The sequence below is a fragment of the Pipistrellus kuhlii genome, unplaced genomic scaffold (genome assembly GCF_014108245.1).
Source record: "Pipistrellus kuhlii isolate mPipKuh1 unplaced genomic scaffold, mPipKuh1.p scaffold_m20_p_5, whole genome shotgun sequence".
Taxonomy (NCBI): Eukaryota; Metazoa; Chordata; class Mammalia; order Chiroptera; family Vespertilionidae; genus Pipistrellus; species Pipistrellus kuhlii.
The window spans coordinates 48720430-48746139 of record NW_023425551.1 but is presented as its reverse complement, the minus strand read 5'-3'; the positions used below and the strand labels follow the sequence as shown (position 1 = coordinate 48746139).

Here is a 25710-nt window from a genome sequence, read left to right as displayed (position 1 = left end):
AAGAAAGAAAGAAAGAAAGAAAGAAAGAAAGAAAGAAAGAAAGAAAGAAAGAAAGGAAGGAAGGAAGGAAGGAAGGAAGGAAGGAAGGAAGGAAGGAAGGAAGGAAGGAAGGAAGGAAGAAAGAAAGAAAGAAAAAAAGATAAGACACTGTTCAGAACACTATGTATATCTTTCTTTCCACTGGGGCCAGGAAATGGTTGCTGAAACACCATAAAAAAACAAACAAATGAAGAAAAACAATAATTTGAGCCTCTTGAGTTGAATATGGTGGATTATTTCATCAGCTTTCTGTACCAGTTACTGAGTCAAGGATGTTGGAACCCAGAGCTAAGTTCTAATTGTAGACTAATGTCCTCAGAAGTTCACAACTCTCTGTATCCATTTGTTCATTTGTACATCTTCCCTTTACTAGGTGAAGTCTGTTTTCCCACCTCTTAAATTTTGGCTGCCTTTGTGACTTGCTTTGACCAATAAAATACCATAGAGGTGACAGCATGCTAGGTTTCAAGAGTCCTTGAATGTTTTACCTCTCTTCTTGGAATTTGCCTACAGGTATAAGAATAAGTCTGGGCTAGCCTGCTGGATTTGAGAAAACACAGCCAGTCTTCCATGTCAATCAATCTCACAGCCAGACATGAGAGCGAGACCTTCTTAAAACATCTGTTTCTAACCAACCCAACAACAGACATAAGATGCATTAGTGAATTTCGCAGAACTAAGCAGAGATCAGTTTAGGAGGGCCCAAAAGTACCTAGCTAGTCCATAGAATCATGAGCAATAGTAATGCAGCAAAAGAGAACTGATATAGAGTCATTCAATCAATTATTCGGCCAGGCATTTTGACTACGACGAGAGGCATGTACATAAATCTGGAGATAGTCAGGAGCCTTAGTCAGTAGCTTTCAGAATTTATATTCCTACGTGGGCTATTTGGAATCCAGAGTGAGTTATTCCAAAAGCAGTTTAAAAGTTCCAGGGAACATTTTTTAATAACAATAATCTTAGAAGCTACGTGAAATGCTTACTTCAAAACTAATATCTCTTCTAGTTCCCACGAACATGAGGTACTATTGTGCTGGTCTTATGGAGAAGAAGCTGAGGGTAAAAAGTTAGTTAGATACCAAGAGCTAAGATGGAAACCTTGGTTGAATCTGACACCAAAGCTCAGGTTATGACCACTGAACAACAGTGTTGCATTAGGAAGTGATGGTATCACAGCTGGCAACCAAGGACCAAGGAGTGAGACAACTCCTCTTTCTGCAGTGGAAATGGGGCTTGGGTAACTGTCTAGGCTTTTTCAGAGGAAAAAAAGGCAAGCGGAGGGGGGGCGGAGGGTGTTAGCTGGAGAGAACACAGCTGCATAACACCTGTCAGATGTTACTGCAGCAATAAACAAGCCCAGCAAATCCTGCTTCTTGAGAACATTTATCTCCATGGTGAAATAAAGCAACCCTGGGCAAAAGTCAGCCACAACTTGGGAGGAAGGAGAGCTCAGGGTCTCAGAGGCTTAGCAGTTTGCTCTCTGCTCTTGCCTTTGACTCATCAATCCAGAGGGGCTAAGCAATTGCTTGCTAATAACTTTCCAGTCTTCTTTATAGGCAACAGGAGAGGAGGACAAAACCAGGGGGACCTTGTTCCATTGTAAAGTTCTTGGATTTTATAGGAATGTTTCAGTCTCCCCTGTGAATGTGGCAAAATATATTTACCCATTCTATACATGATTATTCTACCCCAGCGTCATGAAAATTACCACATTGAGTGCTCTGAAAATAACTTAAAATATTAAGTTATACATTAATCTCTTTATAGGGATTAATAATAATTAATTTCACTCTAACAGCAGCTATCATGTAGGTATTAATATACCTTTATATGGCCGGGACTGGTTTGGCTCAGTGGATAGAGCATCGGCCTGCGAACTGAAAGGTCCCGGGTTCGATTCCGGGCAGGGGCATGTACCTTGGTTGTGGGCACATCCCCAGTGTGGGGTGTGCAAGAGGCAGCTGATCGATGATTCTCTCTCATCGATGTTTCTAGCTCTCTATCCCTCTCTCTTCCTCTCTGTGAAAAATCAATAAAATATATTTTATATATATATATATATATATGTGTGTGTGTGTGTGTGTGTGTGTGTATATATATATATATATATACACACACATACACCATTATATGACTGGGGAAAAAATGAAATGTTTTGAAAGAGGATAAGCAACTTGTCAAAAATCAAGCTCCAGTCAAACCCAGCTTGTCGACCACCAGAATCTATACTTTCAACCATTCTTTATTGCCTAAAATGACCAGTATATTAATAGAATTTTATTTTCTTTTTTTAGTATACCAGTAAATATTCTGCATATCAGAGTCAAGGATAAGACTCAATTTGAACGCTTGCCTATCTTCTCTTTGACTTAACAACTTAGAAGTGTAGCATTGGCGATAGAATCCAAAGCTGTCAGCAGCCTAACAGATGCCCTGTGCATCTTAAGAATTTTCCCTTCCAATGTTTTCACACTTCCAGATTCCTCATAGCAAATTTTCTTTTTGTGTGTGTGTGTGATTTTTTAAATTTTTTTTTACATATGTGTCCTTATTCCCCCATTTACCCCCCACCTCCCAATAATGCCCCACCCCCTCTTGTCTGTGTCCATTGATTAGGCTCATATGTATGCACACAAGTCCCTTGGTTGCTCTCTCCCCCTTACTCCCACCGACTCCCACCTTCCCTGAGGTTTGACGTTCTGATTGACATTTCTCAGTCTCTGGATCTGTTCTTGTTCATCAGTTTATACCATTCATTATACTCCACAAATTAGTGAGATCATGACTCTGCTAAAACTCAGTAGCAAAGCCATCAGACTTTTCTTTTGGTATTTATACTTTTCAAATGAACACTCAAGACAGGATTTTTAGTTTCTGAATCAACTCTACCAATGTTTCTCTGCACTATATTGGAGGACTGGGGTATGTACCCACTCAAATAGCCTTTCTTGTTTGAGACACAGGAATAAGTGTGCTACCTTCAACTAAAGGATATTGGGGAAGGGGGCACAGTTAAGAGACTGAGCATGATCCGTGAGTTTTCTTAAATGCAACTAAATGTGATAAAACCACATGATTATATCAACAGAAGCAGGAAAAAAAACACATTTGATAAAATCCAGTACCCATCCTATATAATAAAAGCGTAGTATGCAATCTGTCCCCTCAATGGGGAGTTCTCTGGGAGTTTGACCAGGGGGAAAGGGAGGGAGGCCCTGGCTACCTGCAGCAGGCATCTGGGGGAAGAGAGGGAGTACCCAGTCAGCAGCCAGAAGCTATTAGGGACCTACCAGTGCATGAATTTCATGCACTGGGCCTCTTGTTTATAATAAAAACTCTCAGCAAAGTGGAAACAGAGGGAATATACTTCAACATAGTATAGTCCATATATGACAAACCCACTGCCAACATCTTACCCAATGGGCAAAAACTACAAGTGTTGTCCTTAAGATCAGGAATGAGACAGGAATGTCTGCTTTCACCATTCTTATTCAACATAGTATTGAAAGTCCTAGCCACAGCAATCAGAGAAGAATTAAAAATAAAAATCATCCAAATTGGAAAGGGAAAAAGTAAAACTATCATTTGCAGATGGTATGGTACTTATAGAGAGAGAAACCTAAAGATTAAAAAACTAGAACTGGCCGAAACCGGTTTGGCTCAATGGATAGAGCGTTGTCTTGGGGACTGAAGGGACACGGGTTCAATTCCAGTCAAGGGCATGTATCTTCGTTGCGGGCATATCCCCAATAGGGGGTGTGCAAGAGGCAGCTGATCGATGACTCTCTTTCATCGATGTTTCTAACTCTCTATCTCTCTCCCTTCCTCTCTGTACAAAATCAATTAAAAAAATATATTAAAAAAAAAAAACTAGAACTGACAAATGAATTCAGTAAAGTAGCAGTATACAAAATAAATGTCTAGAAATCAGTTGCATTTATACACACCAATAATGAACTTTCAGAAAAGAAAACAATTCAATTTGCAAATGCATAAAAAAGTAAAATTCTTAAGAATAAATTTAACCAAGGATGTAAAAGACCTGTACTCAGTAAATTATAAGACACTGAAGAAAGGTATAAAAACTTAAGCTCAAAGAAATAAAGTAATTTGCTTAAGTTCACCGAAGTGATTAGTGAAAGAGCTAGCATTTCACCCCAGGAAACTGATTCCAGAGTTCGTGCTCTTTAGACCTTCCTATCTAGTTCAATAGCATTAACCACTAAATTAAGCTAATACAGCCCTATATAGTAAGTTATATAATTGAATTCTATTGTTACAGAATATGGAAACTGGGTTTGACAACTTAAACTGAAAAGAAATTTGTGGTAAGGATCAGAAGTAATTCACAAAATTAAAAGGAAAGCTGGAGAATTGTGCTTAAATAGACAGAAATCTAAATGGATTGCACCACCTAGGCTGTAAGAACTGAAGCACAGTCTCATCAGGGCCCAGCCACTTGTTTAGGCAACTTGTTCAATATTGAAATTCCAGAGAGCAAGCATCATATTGGTCTGAGACACATGCCAAGCCCATGGGTAGGAAACACAAGAATAGAACACAGTAATTGTCAGTCTAAACCTGGCAGTATCCAAGTGGGTAAGGTTCATGCCGCCAGAGCAAAAAAAAAGGAATGAATAAGTGGATGCAGAATAACAAGTCTATACCTCCAATCTTTAGTAATATCCTAGACCCCTCATCACCTCCAAACCTAAATATTCAATGGCTGACCATTTCTACTTAAAGTCTTTAATACATTGGTAACTACTTGATCCTTTTTAATTGGCTAGAAGTCTACTTTAAATATATTTCACATGCTACATTTGTCCCTCTGGACCAAAAAATATGGCTTGTAGGTTGACAATTTATAGGTTGTTTTTATTTATGAATAAATATGGTACATCAGTCTCTCTCTTTTTCATAGACCTATTAGATCCTCCATTGGATTGTATTCTTTTTTATACCCTCTAACACTAACTACCATGTCATGCATGCAGCCAATGCTCAATAATTGTTTGCTGCCTCATGACTGAACCAAAACTTGAGGGGAACTGGAATATCAGACATTCATGTAACAAAAGATCTTGAACAAACAAGCAAAAAAACACCTTGAATCTTTAGTTGAATGGAGGTACAATATGAGCCATAAGTGTTTTTATAAACTTTCATAGAGTAGAGATAATCATAATGGTGTCAGTAAAATTATGGTGTATTCAAGAAAAAAATAGGTCTAGGTACCTGACACTGATTAGACCACATCTGGAGTATTATTACTACTTCTCATCAGCACATTATAATAATTTTGAAAAACTTAAAATGTTTGGAAACTATATCAAATGAAAAAAGTTAAGTGACTAGGGAATATTTTATAATGGAAGAGAGAAGAATTAGGAGGTTTAATCCCTGTAATTCAAGAGTCTTGAAAAGCAAAAATCTAGACTAATCCAATTTATTAGATACTGGAGACATACCCTATGACAGTTATCTGGGAAAATTTGTAAAGAAATGCAAAATAATATAAAGCAAGACCCTTGCCTTCCCAGAGAGCAAATTTTTAGGCAATAACTCATAAAACAGAATATAATCAAAGGCCAAATTACATATTATTGTGAAATAAATGTAATTATTGCATATATCAGGTTTTCCACACTTAGCTAAATTTCAGATATCTTGATTGGCTGTGAATATAACCATAAAAATAACTGAAAATTCCTCCAGTTTAGATCTAAAATTTATCTCCTATATGGAAATGACAAATCATGTCAGACAACTTATCCAGCTTTTTGCTTAGAAGCTGTAGCCATGACTGTAGAAAAGTGGGAGTGAGTGAAGTTCAATAGGTAAGGCTGGAGATGTCAGAAGGGTGTGTGTGTGTGTGTGTGTGTGTGTGTGTGTGTGAGAGAGAGAGAGAGAGAGAGAGAGAGAGAGAGAGAGAGAGAGAACAGAATTTGATTGTAAATTAAAAGTAATTAATATTATAGAATATGAAATACATTTCCTGCCTAAACTTTTAGGAAGCAGCTTTATATTGCTGAAGGTGGAGTTAAAAGTGAGAAGGAAACACAGTTTAATAACCAAGTAAAAATAACCTTTCTGAATTTGTAGGTTGTCTTTATTTATGAAATAGTCGTTTCCCTAGGTTTGGAGTGCACAGAACTGAAGTTTTGAAACAGCTGGTTTGGGTTTTTTATTAGGAAAGCAGTGAGTTTAGACAAATGGAAGCACAACGATGAGTTTGTAATAGGAGAGGCCTGTTGATATTATACATTGTAAATTTCCCAAAGAGGAGTTGAACTTCTCTGATTGAAGTTTCCAATGTAATAGCCAAAAAGGAGGAAGAAAGTCCAAAGTTATAGGGAGGACCACATCAGCAGAGCTATTCCAAAGAGAATGGACAGTATACATTAAAGAGGGCATAAGGGCCCACACTCTGGAAAGTGGGTGGCATTTGGGAGTGCTGTGCTCTCTAAAAACTAATTTCAGAACCTTTAGTTAGTTAGATTAAGGCTGTTAAAATAACAGGATGGCATAGGACATTTTCATTCACATTAAGCTGGAGACTTTGCAAGTTCTTGCAATGACTTCAAAAATCACCTCTTTGTAGTTAAATGATCTTTTGTGTCTACTGAATGCCTGTTAAAAATGGGAGAATAATAATCATCCATTTTTAGTGAATGATTAGCTAAGAATTGTTTATCTTGGCTTTCCACTGCATCTCCAACTATTGTGTTTGGACAGTCCAACAATGATAACTCAGCCTTGGTGGTCAGCTGAACATTCCTGAATCAATAAATCTAGGGGATTTTTTGGTTTCTGTTGATCTGCTTCTCTTCCCTCATCACCCACATCTGGTACTCACTCAAATCCCCATGACTGATCGCTACTTCTCCAAGATTATGAGGATATCACCCCCTGCACTTACTGCCCACTGCTCCATTGTGCATCTCCACACCCTTGACCTGATGAACCCTCTCCTCAGAAGTTAGGTTTTAGAGATAGCTTACTGTGAATAAAAAATCTCCAGTTGACACTAAATTAGAAAGAAGTGAGTTCAGAGTCAGAGAATTTCATTAAATTGATCTCAATTTATACAATTAGAAGGGGTTTTTAAAAGTGCTTTCCTACTCAACCTTCTAAAAGTACAATTTTTTTTCCTTTTTAATGGCAAATTCATATTTAATTGAAAAGATGAAACATAACATTCTCAGTTCAATGTTTCCCAGAGAAACTTATTCGCTGGATCACATGCTTAATATAAGCTCAAAGCACATATTTTGGATAATTTGGATGTTGCTGTTTGCCTTTGGCACTTGTTTTTGTGTGAAGGAAACTCTAGCACCTGTGTAGGTGGTGGGAAAAGGAATATTAAAGGACAAGAGGCCCAGTGCACGACAATCATGCCCAGGCGGGGTCTCTAGCCCTGGTCAGCAATCAGGGCCGATCAGGGCCAGGCTGGAGAGGAGGCAACAGTTGCTGGGCCGGGAACAGAAGGAATGGACGTTGACACCACCATCACCCATCATTGCTTGGTTCCTCACCTCCCCCATCCTCCTTCCCGCACTGCCACGCTTCCACTGCAGCGGGCAGGCGGCAGGCTGATTGGGGCCTGCCAGCTGAGGGGAGGGACGGGGCATGGGAAGTTGGCCATCAGCCCCAAGGAGGGAGCTGGCCCTTGGCCCACCTAGGAAAAGGGCTACATCTGTCAACACCCACCCCTGGTTCCCCAGCCCAGCCCAGGGTTCCATCCTGATCAGGTGATCAGGGCCTGCCATCTAGGGGGAGGAACTGTGGAAGGTTGGCTGGCCAGAGGAGGTTGGCTTTGGGAGCGCACTGACCACAGGGGGCACTTCCTGCATTGAGCATATGCTCCCTGGTGGTCAGTGTGCATCATAGCAACCGGTCATTTCAGTCATTCCAGTGGCTTAGGCTTTATATATATATATATAAAGTATATATATATATATATATATATATATATATATATATATATATACACACACACACACACACACACACACACACACACACACACACACACTAGAGGCCTGGTGCACAAAATTTGTGCATGGGGGTCCCCTTAGCCCAGCCTGCACTCTCTCCAATCCAGGACTCCTGCCTCCTAACTGCTCACTGCCTGCCTACCTGATCTCCCCTAACTACCCCCCTGGTAGCCTGATCACCTCTAACATCTCTGCCTTATGCCCTGGTCACCCCCAACTGCCCCCCTCACCAGCCTGGTCACCCTCACCTGCCCCCTTCTGGCCTGGTAACCCTCAACTTGCCCTCCTGACAGCCTTATCACTCTATGCAGCCTGCTGTTCTGTCATTACTGTTACTGTGATGGTGTCCCAGACAATTTGCATATTCCTCTATTATTATTATAGATGATAAAGATCAGAATTGGGTTGAGGGGAGAGAGAGAACATTTTTTTATGTAACAAATGCTTAAAGACTATCTAAGGATCTGGAATCCAGGGAGCAAGTCCTCAGAAAGGAAATAAATGGTACTATTCTAAGGAAAGAGAGAAGACATTCTGTTATATAAGAACCAATAGATATTTGGAACATAAACCTTGACTGGATACAGAGAAATTCTGAGTGAAAAAATTATACTGGCCTTGACCTCTCATGAAAGAAGAAATTGGAAGATTGTGCAGAGTTTAGTTTTCACAATTAAGAAGAGTGAAAAGGGTTAGGAAGAGCTGCCTCAGAAATGCATTTAAGAGACATAAAATGGAGGTATTATTAACCCTGCGGGCCTTAGGTGATGGCAGAGGGCGTTGTGACTTATAGGAGGTTCCATCAATGTGGTTTCTGACTTCACACAGTTCAGGGATTTGTTAGACAGACACAGCAAAGGTCCCAGAAATAAGTATCAGGTACTCAGATTACCAGTGAGAGAATCCCAGTTGCCAAAATGCAAGAGCCAGAATTTCTCATAAGTATTTTATAATTAATAGTTTTGCAACTGTCTCTCCCACTTACTTTTATGCCCCATGAGAGCAAAGTACACTGATCAACCTAGTCAGAGTTGGCCCTTAATAAATAGTTGCTGAAGCATAGAAAAAGGATAAGAAGAGAGGGAGAGAAGGGTATGACTTTTAGAGCTTTTATTTAGAACCAATGGTTATATTGTCATCTATATTATTTAAAAGTGTTCCCTTTATCAATGTATAAATACCTACTACACATTTAGCAACCAAGTAATATTCAGTGGACTATTTTTACAATCTCTCATTTACTTTCAATGAAGATTTTAAAAGTGTGTTGATTGTATATTAAGTAGAGAAAAATCATATAAGACAATCAATAAAATGTCCATAAAGTTTTCATTCTAAAGAGGATGCGAAGTTCCTTTCTGACAGCAACATCAAGAAGTCTGTTAGTAAAAAATGATAAGAAAAAATGGCACAATTTACTATCATTACCAATGCTTTGTTTAAAAAATCAATCTATCTCACCAGATCTTTGAAAAATGTCTTATAGTTACTAGAGCAATCTCAAGTACTGGGTAAAATGTATTTCTGCCTATCAAATATGTTCTCATATAATTCTTTAGAGGAAAATGGTGTTAGTTATTCAGACGAGATCGGGCGTGTTCAGGGTGGTATGGCTGTAGACTGGTGTTAGTTATTCAGATGATGGTCCATCGGCATAAAGGGACAGTTCAATTAATGATTTTTGTTAAAACCCTCTAGCCAAGTTTGTGACAATCAAAAAGAAATGTAAAAATAATCAGAAGTTGCCGAAACCAGTTTGGCTCAATGGATAGAGCATCGGCTTGGGAACTAAAGGGTCCCGGGTTTGATTCCAGTCAAGGGCATATCCCCAGTAGGGGATGTGCAAGAGGCAGCTGATCGATGACTCTCTCTCTCATCGATGTTTCTTTTTTAAAATTTTTTTTATTTTATTTTTTTATTATTTTTATTTATTTTTTAAATAAATTTTTATTGTTCATATTATTAGAAATGTTCCTTTCCCCCCGCCCCCTCCATTGCTCTCCTCCACCAGGTTCCCACCCCACCCTCTGCCCTTTCCCCACCCCCCATTGTCCTCATCCATGGGTGCACAGTTTATGTTCAGTCTCTTCCCACACACCCCTTTCTCCTATTCCCCAAGAATCGTCAGTTCACTCCCCTTCCATACCTCTGATTTTATTATATTCAACAGTTAATATTGTTCATCAGATTTTTTTTTTAATTTCCTTGGTTTTTAGATTCACTTGTTGATAGTTACATATTTATTGTTCATAATTTTTATCTTTATTTACTTTCTCTTCTGAAAGAACCCCCTTCAGCAATTCATATAATTCTGGTTTGGTGTTGATGAACTCCTTTAGCTTTTTTTTATTAGTGAAGCTCTTTATCTGACATTCAATTTTGAGTGATAACTTTGCTGGATAGATTATCTTTGGCTGTAGGTTTTTACTATTCAACACCTTGAATATTTCTTGCCATTCCCATCTGGCCTGCATCGTTTCTGTTGATAAATCAGCTGACAATCGTATAGGTGCTCCTTTATAGGTAACTACCTGCTTTGCTCTTGCTGCTTTTAATATTCTCTCTTTGTCTTTTGCTCTTGGAATTTTAATTATGATGTGTCTTGGTGTGGTACTCTTTGGATTCCTTTTGTTTGGAGTTCTGTGCGCTTCCTGGACTTGTAAGTCTAATTCTTTCACCAGGTGGGGGAAGTTTTCTGTCACTATTTCTTTCAGTATGTTTTCGATATCTTGCTCTCTCTCATCTTCTGGGACCCCCATAATTCTGATGTTGGTTCGCTTGAAGTTGTCCCAGAGGTTTCTTACATTATCTTCAATTTTCTGGGTTCTCTTGCCTTCTAGCTTCTGCGGAGGAGTGTCTTCTGGTTCTTTATGTTCCAAATCTTTGACTTGATTCTTGCGATCTTCCATTCTGTTTTTAGGACTCTGTATAATATTTTTTATTTCAGACAATGTATTATTTATTTCTTGTTGATCCCTTATCATTTCTTGTTGATTCCTTATTAATTCTAGTTGTTCCCTTTTCATATCTACATAGGTCTTATCGATCTTTTCTAGGAAATTCTTGAAAAACCTTATAAGTGTAGATTTGAACTCTATATCCAGTCACTTTTTGTCCTCCATTTCTTTCGTTTGTGATCTATTCGTCTCAGCATTTTTGCAGCTTCCCTGATGGGGCGGGGTTTCAGGGTGGAGCCTACAGCTTTGGCTTCCATCAGCCCTGCCTTATGTGGCTCCTGAGTCTCAGGATCCTTCAGTACTTGTTGCAGGTGCCTCTGAGAGGAAGGTGCCCTCGACTTTCGCCTGCTACCAAACAGTCTAGGCTCTCCCCTAATGAGCTTGGTATTGGGGTTCAGTTCAGTTGGAAGTGGAGTTGGAGGTGGCGTTCAGAGCAGTCTGGAGCCCCTGTCTCCTTCCCGCCAGGGCAATCCCACGGCACAGCCAACCGTCCCTTCTCTGCGCGCAATGTGCGCGCCTCCGGGACCTCCTTTCACCGCTACCCCAGGGTTCTGCCTTACAGTCCAGCTCTCTCTGTTTGAGCCTGGTTCCCCAGGATCTGGCCTAGAACTGGGGTTCAGAGCAGTCAGAACTGGGGCCCAGCACAGTCGGAGTTTTATCTCCTTCCAGCTAGGGAACGCCAGGCAGGCACTCAGCCGCCCCGCCCTTCCTTTCCGACTCCGTCCTCTCTGCGCGCAGCCCGTGTCTCCGTACCTTAGGCTTTTACAGCTCCTCTGCTCTTCCTTCTGGTTTTCTCCTTGCTTCTCGTTGTAGAATTTCCAGTCAGTCGACTTTCCTGTAATTCTGGGTAATGTCCATTTTATATTTTAGTTGTATTTTATTGAAATTGTTGTGTGCCGCTGTGGCTAAGTGTTTACCTGTGCAGTCATCTTGGATTCTCTCATTGATATTTCTAACTCTCTATCTCTCTCCCTTCCTCTCTGTACAAAATTAATAAAATATATATTTTTAAAAAATTAAAAAAAAAATAATCAGAAGTTACATCAATACTTAAAATCTTTTATAGGCCTAAAGGGATCCTAACTAATTAGTAAGGGGCTTAGGAGTAACTATGACCATAGGAACAGGAACATCTTTTGAGGACTTCAGGGTCTCATTGGATGCCTGTTTCCCCCAAGTTTGGCATCTTTCAGAATTGGATCAAATGCTATTTCTTTCGACTCATATTCTAGACTTAGAGTCTCTCTGGGAGGATGTATAGAATATATAATTCTAAAAGGTAGTTTTGAGCCATGGTGGCTCACAGTTTGATGTTAACAATATGAAGGAAATGATGCAAACAATCAATGGTGACTTAGGCACACAAATAGGCTCAATTTTACCCCAGTTCCCGGATTAAACAATACAGAAACAACTTTGGTCTTCTGCACTGTCCTGTCCCTACTCTCATACCATACCTTCATCTAATCTGGCAAGACTTTCTTCTTTATTTACTTATTTATTTGGCATTGATAAATTTATTTAATCTTTCTAATTCTTTATTAACTGTATTGGGGTGACATTTGTTTAACAAGGCCATATAGGTTTCAGGTATACATTTCTATGATACATGATCTGTATCATTGTGTACCCACCACCCAAAGTAAAATCAACTGCCATCACATTATATTTGGTCCCCTTTTCCTTTACTACTTCCAGCCCTCTTTTCTCTTGTAACCATCATACTGTTGTCTGTGTCTATGAGTTTCAGTTTTATATCTCAAATATGAAGTGAAATCATATGTTCTTAACTTATTTCACTTAGCATAATATTCTGAAGGTCCATCCATGTTGTTGCAAATGGCGATATTTCATATTTTCTTGTGGTTGAATAGTATTCCACAGAACAGATGTGCTACATCTTTTTTATCTAATCCTCTATGGAAGAACTCTCTGATTGTTTCCATGTCTTGGCCACAGTGAATAATGCTGCAATGAACACCGGAGTGCATATTTATTTAAATGTAGCTGCTCTCTAATTACAGCTGAACTTCAGATACATTCACCAACGGTTGACTCTTAACTGCCTACCCTGCTGCTTAAGTCACATCTCTGCAAATCTAACAAAGACCTTATTCTGATAACACTGCTCTGCACCTGAGCTCCCCATCCTGAAGTCTCTCCAGAACTGAAGCATGACCAGCTCTGAGTTCCCTGGCACCAACCCCAACCAGTTGCCTAAAGAGTGTCTGAGGACTGCTGCTTCCCACCTACCTTCTGCACTGTTCTTTGCTTGGCGAGCTGCTGCTCTGCTGCCACTCAGGCTACCATGCAGTGCAGAGGGCCTAGTGTCAGGTTGTGGGGATTTTGTGAGGGGGGGGGGGGGAGAGGGGGGTGTTCCCCTGTGTATTTCATTATACAAACACACACACATATACATATACCCTAATGTCATGTTTTAATCATCTAGCTGCCATGTCCTACTTTAGGTAACAGGCAGGCATGGTCAACCACTACAAAAATATGACCAGGGCAATCTATATTTTGGGTCCATTATCTTTTACAGATGTCTTAGTGTTGAAAGAGCACCTATTTTTTTAAAGTTTTAATATCTTTTTAAAAAAATTATTGTTGAAAGTATTACATATGTCCTCTAGTTTCCCCATTGACCTCTTCTAGCCCAGCTCTACCCCATACTCCAGGCCTTCATCACCCTATTGTCCAGGAGTTATGCATATATGCATACAAGTTCTTTGGTTGATCTCTCCCCCCCACCCACCGTCCCCCGCCTTTCCTCTGGGATTCTGCAGTCTGTTTCATTCAATAAAGTACTGGTTTTGGACTTGATTTTCTAAGTAAACTCAAATTTTATGCAATTCTGCTTAATAGATAAGCCCTGGATATTTTTCCACATTATATGTGGAACTTACTTTCTCTAGTCTGTACAGTCTTATAAGCAATGCATACAACAAGGCATATAACTTATAATTTGCTATTGACCTACTTTCTGCCAACTTCTAAAATTATCTGGTCAAAATGTACTAGGCTATTCCAGGACATTCTACAATTTTATCAAATCTTTAATTCTTAGCAAGAGAAATTGTAGTCAACCTTAAAAAAAATGATGCTTAGAGGAAATATCCAGTGACTGATTCTCTATCAAGCAAAATGTAAGAAAAGAATATGTGATAATGGCAGCTAGCCATCTAAAAAATAGAATGTGTTTAAATACTTTCATTATTTTATAATGGGAAAACTTTAAGATGTAATTATTCTCAGATGTTTACATATGCTTAGGTCTGTAGTTTAAAGTGATGTTTTCACCTTCTCTGTCAAGAACACTCTTCAGTCTGAAAAGGTCAGATAAGAAGGAACCAAAACCAAGATAAGTATAGAAATTATACCTATAATAAAACTTAAGAACTTAAGTCTCATGATCTAGACAAAATACATTTGACTATTATGAGGGGAGGTGGCTGCGGAATGTAAATGAGTTCTGTGAATTGAATTTTTGAAGGGCCAGGTAAAACAAGAAGGACCATTGTGGTTCAATTTTCCAAAGAAGAGAGACAGATTTCACAAAGTATAAACCAAAAGACTCAGTATGTGTTTTGGGCAAGATTCTTGATACCTTGCTTTGTTACACATGAAAAGAAAGGAGAGATGATAAGGAACAAAGTTATCAAAGATTAAACTAATTGTTGGTAAATTGAATGAATAATATAAGCTGGACATATCATGATTGCAGCAAGATGTTACACAATTATTTTATAACATTTTGTCTTGCATTCAAAACAGAGGATTATAATTTGAGTCAAGGAAGTTAGCTGGGTTTAAATTTGGTTAAACAACTGTGGTAAAAAAAAAAAAAAAAAAAAAAAAAAAAAAAAAAAAAAACTCAGTGTTGACCAAACGGGAATTCCAGGAGTATCTATCATATCTCATTTGATATTTTTACCAGTGGTTTGAATAGTATTCTTAGACAACTCTGAGAGTGCCTAAACTGGGACACAGCAAATACCAAAGTGATGGAAACAGGACATAAAAGATCTCAATTGGCTTAGGTAATGAGCCAAATCAAACAAAAATGAAACTTAAAAGAAATAAAGAGCTTTCCACATGGATTAGAAGGATCTGGACATTATTTTGAGAGAAGTAAAAGAAAGATTACAGAATGGGGAATAAAAAGCAGGGCATTTTGGTTAAAAGACAGTGTATTAACTTTCCGGGACAATAACAAAGTACTAAGAACTGAATAACATAACAAAAACTGGGTGACTTAACGGAAATATGTTGTCTCACAGTTCTGGAAGCCAAGGTGTCGCTGGGCTATGATCTCTCTGATGGCCCTAGAGGAGAATCCTTTCTCACTTTTTCTATCTTCTAGTGTCTGTCAAAAGTCCTTGGCATTCCTTGGCTTGTAGATGCATCACTTCAGTCACATGGCCATCTTCACCCTGTGTCTTTACATCTTCCCTCTGTGCGTGTCTGTCTCCATGTCCTAATTTCCCCTTTTCATAAGGACACCAGACACATTGGATAAGGGCCCGCCCTAATGACCTCATTTTACTTAATTACCTCTGCAAAGGCCCTGCTCCCAAACAAGGTCACATTCTGAGGTACAGGGGGCTAGTATTTCAATGTATCTTTTGAGGAGGACATAATTTAACCCATAACAAACAACTCAGTGTGAATTGACTGTAATGTGCCTGGAATGAAAAGCGTAACTGCACAGATCAGGAATAAAGGGGAGAGCTCTGCCTCTCTGGTCAGAGGATACCTGGGGAGTTGCAATGAGTTCTGGGCCTTTAATAGGCAATCAAGATTATACGAAAACTTAAAACCAAATTATTGGACAGTGGTTTAGAGGAAATGGGAATGTTTAGCCTGAGGAAGAACAGGCTCAGGGAGAAATGAACGCTACTTTCAAATACATGATCAGCTGGCTGGAAGTAGAACTGGAGTTGTTTTTTATGGCTCTGAAGATAGAATTATATTAATGTGAGAGACTGATTCCAAGGGATGAAAAGAAGATTCTGAAAGGTACATGTCCAAAGGCAGTTGTAATTTCATGGAAATACTGAGTTCCCTATGCTTGGATGTCTTCAAGCAAAAACTCAACACAGAGGGAGGGTGCTTCAAAGGGAATGGTAGCTTTGGAAAAATAGCTTGTATTATGAGTCGTCTGACCTGAATATTGGAGAATTCTATGAAATTAGTTCTTTTAAGTAAAGACTGTTAATACCCAGATAAAGAAATTTATAATATCTTATAAAGAAATGGAATGTGCTGACCAAAATTTAAGATTGTTTTCTATTAAATAAGATGAGGAGGAAAGAAAAATGAGAGGGAGAAGATATTTTAACCACACAAATAAAAAAATAGATGGTTTAAATAAATCCTTCCTTGCTTTTTCTTTCTTCTGGGTTTGTCAACCTATACCCAGTAAGGATATAGAAAAACCACACAATCAAATAAGGAAAAGCAAAAACCTTATCCAAGTCAAAGAAATTTTAAAATATTATAGAAGCAGCATTTCAACTTTTATAGAAGAAATATTAAACATGAAACCTAGAACTAAAAAAAAAATAGAAAAATCAGTTAAGTATCACTATCTCCCCAAACCAATACCCAGGAACATAGAGAAAACAGGAAGAATAGATACTATCTGGTGAAGGAACTGATTTGTCTGAAAGAAATTTGGAATAAGGAAGAGATCAGTGAAGGTGGACCAATAGACAGAGACTATCTGGGCAATACAAATAGCACCAGGTTTGGAAGTAAATCAGAAGACCAGGTGATCTTGGCTTGGCCACCAACCAGCTGCACAAGCTCCCACAAAACACTTCTTTGCTTCTCAGTTTGCTCTATTATTAAAACACAAGCACAAAATTAGATGATATTTTAACAATTCCATTTAGCTGTAAAACTGAAACTCTGAAGAATAGCTACAGGTAGATTATGAGGAAATACTTCAACACAATACAGGCATAAGAACATTCAACTTTAAGAGATAACAAAATAAGAAAAGCCAGGGTAACTGCTTAAAAGACTGTAACTGAAAGCAATGTATTAAAACAATAAGAATAGCCACTGTAAGTGGAGATGGGCTAATATAATAAACCAAGTGTCTACAAAGATTATTTAAGGTTCATGAAAAATAAAAGGGAAGTCATTGAGCAGTTACCATATTATTACACATAAAATATTTCTGTAAACTCATATGTAATATATTTCTGTAACCATAGATAGAGCGCCAGAGAATCTCCCCCATTGGCCAAGATGGCGTGAGGGAGAATGGGTGTTTCTTATACTGAGTGCACCAAAAGCTAGAAATATGAATGGACAGGACCCAAGCCCTCCAAAAGCTAGAAAGATGTACAGGACCAAAACTCCCCAAAAGCTAACGAGATAATTAGATAGAAACAAAAGCCCTCCTCTCCTTACGCTGATACAAAGGGGAGGGGGGGAGGCACTTGAGCAGGAAGGGAAGATGGTTTTTGAGACAGAAGTCCACCTTTCTCCCAGGACCTTATTTCTAAATAAAACTTGTTTCTATTGACACCAGAGCCTGTCTCACCAGCTAGGCTTTCCATTGCAGCAGGCAGCCCAACCTGTGTTTTTTGCTTACACTTCTAAGCTTTGAGAATATGGGTTTAGCTTCCCAGTTCAATAATACCATCTAGGCAACATGATTTAGTTCTCAGCTACTTTTTCTGCTATTGCAAATTTTATAAAAATTTTCCACCATATTCAATTCAATACACATTAATAACTAATAAGCCTTGCCAGACAATTTTTAAATCTAAAGAAAGACAACTTAAATGAGCTAATGTTTATTTATAACACAGAATAATACATATAATAATATAAGAAGATTCAAGAAAAAGATTTAAAGAGGCAGGGTTTTGAAGGATAAGTAGAAGTTTACTCAACACAAAAATGGATAAACATTTCATTCAGAACGTTCAAAGGTAAGAGCAAGAAAAAAATGAAAGATTTGGGAAATTACAATTGTTTAAATATTTCTGAACTAAAATACTAGAGGAAGACAATAGCAAAGGTGAAACAGAAGAAGGAGACAGTTAGCTCCAAAGGGCTTTACGGATCACTCTAGTAAACAAGGCATTTTTTTTATGGGAAGTAAAAAGGCATTAAAAGATTCTGAGCCATTCAGTGACAGGCTTAAATTAATGTTTCAGGGGGATGATTCCACATGAAGAGTGGAGGGGAAATATAAGCTGGAGAGGAAGTGAATGGATAGACAGGGAAATAGATGGGAATGAACTGAGTTAAAGCCATGGCAGAAGAGGTTTTGGAAGTGGAATTGGTGAGATTTGGGTAACCAATGAGACATCTCAGACCTGCTGAAGAGCCAATCACAGAGAGGGACCACAGAAGAAAAAACAGGTATCTGGGTGGGAGGTCAAGTGGACCATGAGTGAGTTTGAGATGCCCAGAAGATGACAAGTGCATGGCTATACCATCTTTTCCCTGTTTAACCCTTGCATATTTGAAAAGCCTAATTTCAGAGAATAAACAGAATAATTAAATGTCTGTTTAAGAAAACATACTCCCCCCCCCATACTTCCCTCATAGTAAAATCAAGCAGCAGACAATAATGAATTACATGCTGTCAAAGGTATCATCTAATCCAGTGTTTTTCAACCTTTTTTGGGCAAAGGCACACTTGTTTCATGAAAAAAATCACGAGGCACACCACCATTAGAAAATGTTAAAAAATTTAACTCTGTGCCTATATTGACTATATATAAAGTAATTCTCTTGAATAGAAATCAAATAAACACAAATAAAGTATTTTATAATTACTTTATTATGAAATATTAAGTAAACAAAATAGTGAAAAATTATAAAATTCTTGTCTTGTCTGCACCTACGGCACACCAGGCAACAACTCGCGGCACACTAGTGTGCCGCGGAACAGCGGTTGAAAAACGCTGATCTAATCAAAGACCAGTTAATCAAATGCTTTGTGAGTAGAAGATAACTGTATATGTTACCTGAATCATCAAAATTTAAAGAATAAGAATGCAAAATAAACACTAAATAGCAAAACTGAGCACAAACTATCTTCCCAAGATTCAAAATCTATTAAGGTACCTTTGATGTGATGTTAAGGGCCTCACTCAAAACCATATATGAAATGAGCTTGCCTTTGCTGGATGCCGAGTCAACTATCCTGCTCTGTGGAAAGATCTGCACTTGGTTTAGATAGAAGGCTCTGAGGAGTGGAGTGACAGCATCTGTAACAGACGCAGGGGATAGTGGGCCAAGTTTGCATTCCCCTTCAGCAATGTAGAGCCAGACTCATCGGAATGTGGTCAAGCCATAATGCTAAGTTTAACTGATATATGCTGTAACTGGGAAGGCCACAGAGTTGCTGCAATGTGTGTCCATAAGTCCTATGAGAAAAACAGACTGAGCAAATGGTATTTCCAAAAGCCACACTTTGGCAGGCTGACAGACACTAACGCATTTGGGTAGCTATGGCCAACCCGAAGTTTTCTTGCATAATTAGTAGATTTGGTGTTCTTGAGAAAGGACATTTTCCATGAAGAGCTTGCTTTGAAGGCACATTTTCACTGCCAGGTCTCCTGGGAGAATCATTTTTTCCAGCTCTCACTTTTGCTATCTCTGACTCATCTCTCAGAGCTTAAGGGAAAACATTCTTATGGCGGGAACATGTGGGGGTCCAGATGGAACTTTTTTAGTGACTCCAAATGTCCCCTATCACCATAGCTTCACTGAAGTTTGCTTCGGTGTGGTGATCCCCTCTCCGGGCTGTCTACTGGAGAGGAGGAGAACAGGTGACGTACAGGGGCAGCTCACAGGCAGAGAACGGCTTCACATGACCTGGCAGTGGTCCCTGGCGTCTGGAAACCCTGACATTTTGGGGAGGAAGTAATGATTTACTCTTGAGAGAAGAAGTAGGGATAAGTTATGAACAATGTGGGGTAGGCAGTCAGAAGTGAGAGAAGGAAGAGAAGATTATCTGGACACCTTAAAAATGACTAGGAAATATCAAATACGCCTGGGTGGACTTCCTAAATCCCTGCGAAAACAAACCCCACTAAAATTGGCTAATGATGGAAGCAAATATCGTCCAGAAGAACAGACTTTGACTTACTTGGCCTCTTGAATTTTAAAAGCATTTAGGGAAAACACATTGACCCTCTGATGCTGCAGTGATAAATTGTTATCTTTGACTTCTTGTTGCAACTGGTTATTTTAATCTTTCCAATTATTTCTCATTCCTTATCAGCACCTCAGGATTACATCGATCCAAGTGTCTGTCAGTGGGTGGGATGGGGGGTTCAGATAGTGGCAGCTAGCTTTTGTCTGGTTTCTTAAAGATGACCCACGCTTCTTACCAATAGACTCTGTTTCAGACCACTGAGCAGGAAATTCTCAGGATCTCAGTTCAGTCTGTCAGCGACCTTAGCTGAGAATGATTTTCTTCACCAAAGGTCAAGGAAAGAATTAAAGCTACCCCTAGCAGGTGAGCCTGGCAGAACACTGGCCCTGTGTCTGAGCACTGACAGCATAGCCTGCCGCCAGAGGCCCCACGCCAGGGTTCCCATGGCTTCGGCACTGCATAAATTATATAGAAGAAAAATAAATGGCTTCTCCTTTGGGTGACTGAGATTTTCTGATTTTTTTTTTTTTTTTGAGTGAAAACATTTCACCGTTCTATAAACAGTCTCCTATGGCCCTGGTTTTATTTTAATTACATGTATCCCTCCTTATTTTATTTTTTTTTCTTCTCGCAAACCTGGGCAGTAAAGTATTGCACATTTAAAAGAAACCACATACAGAAAGAAAACACATTCTTGGAATGAGACACCCTGAAATAGCATCTACATGTTTTTCGGACCGGTGTTGATGGCTTCAATATATGTTGGTTTAGAATTACTCTCTACAATTGGGCCAGCTGGGAGGGGGTTGGGAGAAGCGCCCATTCTTCTTCTGTAGGCTCTAATAGGCTCTGACCTGTTGCCTGTGAGTAAGACACAGGCTAAAGGAAAATTTTATTGGAATTCTGGTCAACATCCTACTAAAATATAAAAAATTCTTATTTCACATTTGTAAGTCATAGGAAGATACAGTTTCTTATTAGAGGCTAAGATTCCAACTATGGAATAAAAGTCTCTGTTCCCTTGAGTTTGATTTTACATATGAAAATTTCACGTACATATATATACATATATACACACACACACACACACACACCCATATACATACACATATATACTACCGGTACATATGTATATACATTTGCTTTTATGCTATCTTTTGTCAGATTTTGACATCTTAACTCCTCAAAGGCAACTAATAAAAAATAGTTGATGGACATATTTTGTGTAATATAAAAATTATAAATTTGAAGTAAAAAGATTCCCTCAGTATAACTCTGCTGCAATGGGATGGTAAGGTCACAGAAAAAGGACTTCAACGATAGCACTTGGTTGGAGCAAAATCCATGGAGAACCAAGTTACAAAAGGTTGCAGCAGACATCACCAATCACAGGAAGCCCAAAGGAACAAATCCCCATTTGAAACACAGCACCCATATCATAGATTAGAGTAACCCTTTGTACTCCCCAATGGCTCTGGAAGAATGTACAACTTTGAGCTGTGACATTCTCGTGCCTCTGGAGGGATGCCATTTCTAAGTGATAGCCATGGCCCTTCCACAAGAGACAGCCTGTGCCTCCCAGACCACCGCAATTATGCCTCGCCTCCCTGGCCTCTGCCACAGCGTGGGTCAAGATGCCACTACCCACTTAGAGCACTCTCTTGTTTAGAGTCCCAAGGGGATGGTCAATACCACATATGTGAAGTTTAGGGAAACCCACTAGGAAAATAACCCAGCACGATTCAGAAATAGTACAACAGTAAAACCCAATGTATAGTCAGTATTTTTCCAGTGGTTTTCTATATGTGAATGTTCCAGAAAAACACATTTTTCAAGTATCAAAATACTTTTATATATGATTAATTTGATAAAAATAAAATATAAAGTGCTATTACATTCCCCCATGCTTTCAGTATTTCTGGGTAGAACTTTACCCTTGTTTACAAATTGGCATGGTGATATTCTCCTGTTCACCAAGAACATCCCTGATCTAGTGCCATTGTATTCCCTTTAGTTCTCTTACCCCTATCTTCGTATACCCTCGGCTTTAGCCAAATCTCTTCCATCCCTTGTTTTTGGCATGGGCAGCTGTTCTAGGGCATGTTTGTGGACTCTGGTCCCCATTTCCACAACCTGAGTTCTTCCCATCTTTCCTGATCCAGTTGCACTAGGTTACCCCCTCTAATTGCTATTTTCACTCAGCTATTGCTAACAGGAATTTCCCAAGTGAATGTTAATTTTTTTTTGTTTGTTTTTTGTTCTGACATTTGTCACTCTCTGTCTCTCATTATTATTACTTAATATTTACATATGTGATTATAAGTTGTTAAGAGAGCAATAGCCACAATTTATATATCTTAGTTTACCCTGGGACTAATGGTATTTAAAACAGTACCTGAGACTAATGGATATTTTTATAAAAACACTGCAAAGACATCTATTGAATGAATTTACAGTAAGGGTCCTGGCTAGCCAAAACTAAAATTCAATATAATTGGGAAGTGAATGTGAGTGAATCTCGCCCCACTTATAACTCCTTGGTCTATACCACAATCATTGATCCACATAGCACTGACAGTCGCCTTAAAAAGCGCACTCTAACCATATCCGTGCCTTAATTCCATTGCATGAAGTAGAACCTGGCTCATAGTAGGTGTTAAAAAAACAAACAAACTCTAAATTCTTTAAGCTATGCAGGCCTAATTGAACTTTTTCTTGGCTTGTTTTAATCACCTCATCTTAGAGGCCGTTAGTCCTCAGCCTCAGAGTAGTAAGATATTGGTGACTGTGAATATTATGGGAAGGCTTAATTATGGAGGCCTAGGAGAGATGCTGGCCACTGTGTCACCTCTGCTCCAAGTGGCAACCACTGCATCGTGCCTTCTCAGGTTTAAGTTCAGGGGAGATAAAGAGGCTTGTGGAAAAGGATTCCAAAATTTTTAGAGATGGGGGCAGCAGCACTAGAGAATCTCAGGCTCCCTTTATGCCTGGAAGTGAGGCCTGGAATGTTTCTTAGGGATCCGGGACTAAAGGGAGACACCGCTCAGGGCACCGTAGGAATATATACATGGATATATGCAAGGAAATGGTGTAACTACATAAAAAGATGGATCTAATTAGCTGATAAAATTTGGCTTTACTACTTAACATGACATCATTTGCCCAAGAATACGTGTGGAACCATTTGAGAAATGAATGAAAAACTGAATTGTTAGAAAATCATTTTTTCCTTGTAAGGTGTTAAATATTTTAGTAAATTCTAATAGAAAAAAAATTTAATTAAAAAATGACAGAACTACTGGGGAGCTTAGCAACCAATCTGAACCCCTTGCTTTGCTGAAGAGAGAACTTTCCAGTCCTGTGGCTAACTTTTGACTGATTTGGGACCAGTAAGCAGGTTTGCTGAGGCCGAGGACTGTAGCCTTCTCTGTACCAGAACAGACACTCCAAAAGCATGACATGGAAGTCAGTTTTGCTTGGAGCCAAACTGGAATAAGAAAAGAAGTCTGTCTATACTGAAGGGAATCAGGCCCTGAGCCATGATGTTCAGGTCAAGCCAGTCAGCATTAACGACTCCCAATGAACAAGCCAACTACTTTCCATTCTCATTAAAAGAAAGTTAGAACTTCTAGTATACAGTGACTCAAATTTTTTATTTTTTTTTTCTTTAATGAAAGCCACCACAAAAAGCATACTTCCCTTGAACCATCACATTGCTAAACAAAATAACTTTGAATTTTATGAACTCTGAGAGGCATTTACTTCTCTGGCTGTTTTTAATTCAGAGGAGGGAAAGGGGGAAAAAAGAGATAAAATTCATGGATAGCAATAGAATAAGGATAAGTGTATCTGGAAATTTTCATTTGGCAGCTGAAATTGTGCTTAAAAAACAGAATATATATACTAGTATACATTATAAAATTACCAGGGCTATTTAATTGCAGTCATATTAAGCCCTTCAATCATTCAACAAATGTCTGTTGAGGGTCTGTATCCTGTCAAGAATCAGACTAAAGATAGAAAAATCACGAGGACCCAGTTGAACTAAGCGGGGGCCAGGTGGAAGTGGAGAGCGTGGAAGACTTCTCTGAGGAGCTCACTCCTAAGGAACAGTACTTATTAACCACATGAGGTCTGGGGTGCTGGACCTGCTGGCAGCCTGCTGAGGCAGCCTGCTGAGGCAACGAAAAGTGTTTCAGGAACAGAGAGAAGCTCGGTGCCTGGAGTGCTGAGTGTGGGGAGGTGTGCAGTGACAAAGGAGGCCGGAGGAGAGAAAAAGCCATCTCAGGAGTTTGAGCTGTATGCCAAAGATGATTTGAGCTATCAGAAAGATCAAGATAGGATTTATGTCTAAAAAAATAATCTTAAATTGCTCTTAAACATAAAAAAAAGATGATCACTGCTTTTCACCTGTCAAACTAGCAAAAAGCAAATTTGGGTAGGGTAGAGAAGCATTTGCCACATTTCTGGCAGGAGTAAAAATAATTTGGCAACATATTATAGTCATTAACTCAAATACCTTTGACCCAGCACTTCCAATTCTTCTGCAATTATTCTCGGACTAGTATGGAGTGACATATATTCATTACAGCATTGTTTGTAATAGCAAAATATCAAAATATAAAAAAAAAACTATTAAATGTTCATTAAAAGCAAGCTAGTTAACTATGTTTTATTAGCTCAATATGATAGAAAATCTTGCACTTTAATAAAGAAGAATAACTTCTTTATATGGAAAGATTACCAAGATACATCTGTTTTTAGAAGTAAATACAAAACCGTGAGTACATCATAGTAATTTCATGTAAAAAAGAAAGACATGTTATATTTTATTGTATAGTGTGTATAAAATATCTCTGGAATAACACAAAGTTCTTACATAATTGTCTGTATGGAAGGGTGACTGGGAGGTGGGCATAGGAGAGATTCTTTTCAGTGGATGCCACCTTTTGTGACCTTTGCCCAAACAGTTTCATGGAGTAATGTGGGCAGAACCCATACTGCAGTTGAGGACTGGATTGATTGACCATGCTGGACATGATACCACTTTGAAGAGTCTGGTTGTGCAAGGGGAAGTGATAGGGTATGGTTTGGGGTGTAGGTGGGGAGCAATGTCAGATCAAGAAGTTTCTTTTGTACTGGGGAACAGACTTGAGCTTGTAGAGATGAAAATGTTGCAAATTTCCTAACAAGATATAAAAAAAAATCCAGGAATTATATCTTTCTTTCTTTTCTTTTTTAATTACTCTCTATTGTCTTTAGAATAGTGATTAGTACCAAATCAGACTTATTAATTTTTATTTTTTATTTTATTTTTTTACCATCTGATGTCATGGTGCCCAGATTCATGTTTTGGAATACCGTATTTTCCGGTGTATAAGACGACCCCCTAATTTTTACAGTTAAAACATAGGTTTAGGCCTATATTTGCTATATAAGACTCCCCCCCACTTCTGAGGCAACACCAGTTCTTTTTTTAATAGACCGCCTCTCTGACTCTGGCCAATCTGAGCAGGCTTTTTATGCATGCAAATTATACATGTTCTGTACCCAAAGCTACACTGTGTTCTATTGT

General features: G+C 38.8%; 1 long non-coding RNA gene across 1 annotated transcript in view; it reads left to right on the top strand.

The window, feature by feature from the left end:
• LOC118706091 overlaps nucleotides 1–25710 on the top strand; it is a 101900-nt gene that overhangs the window by 66194 nt on the left and 9996 nt on the right. The window contains exon 3 of the long non-coding RNA XR_006740062.1: nucleotides 20389–20498. This is a non-coding gene — a long non-coding RNA (uncharacterized LOC118706091). The remainder of the gene's footprint in view (nucleotides 1–20388; nucleotides 20499–25710) is intronic.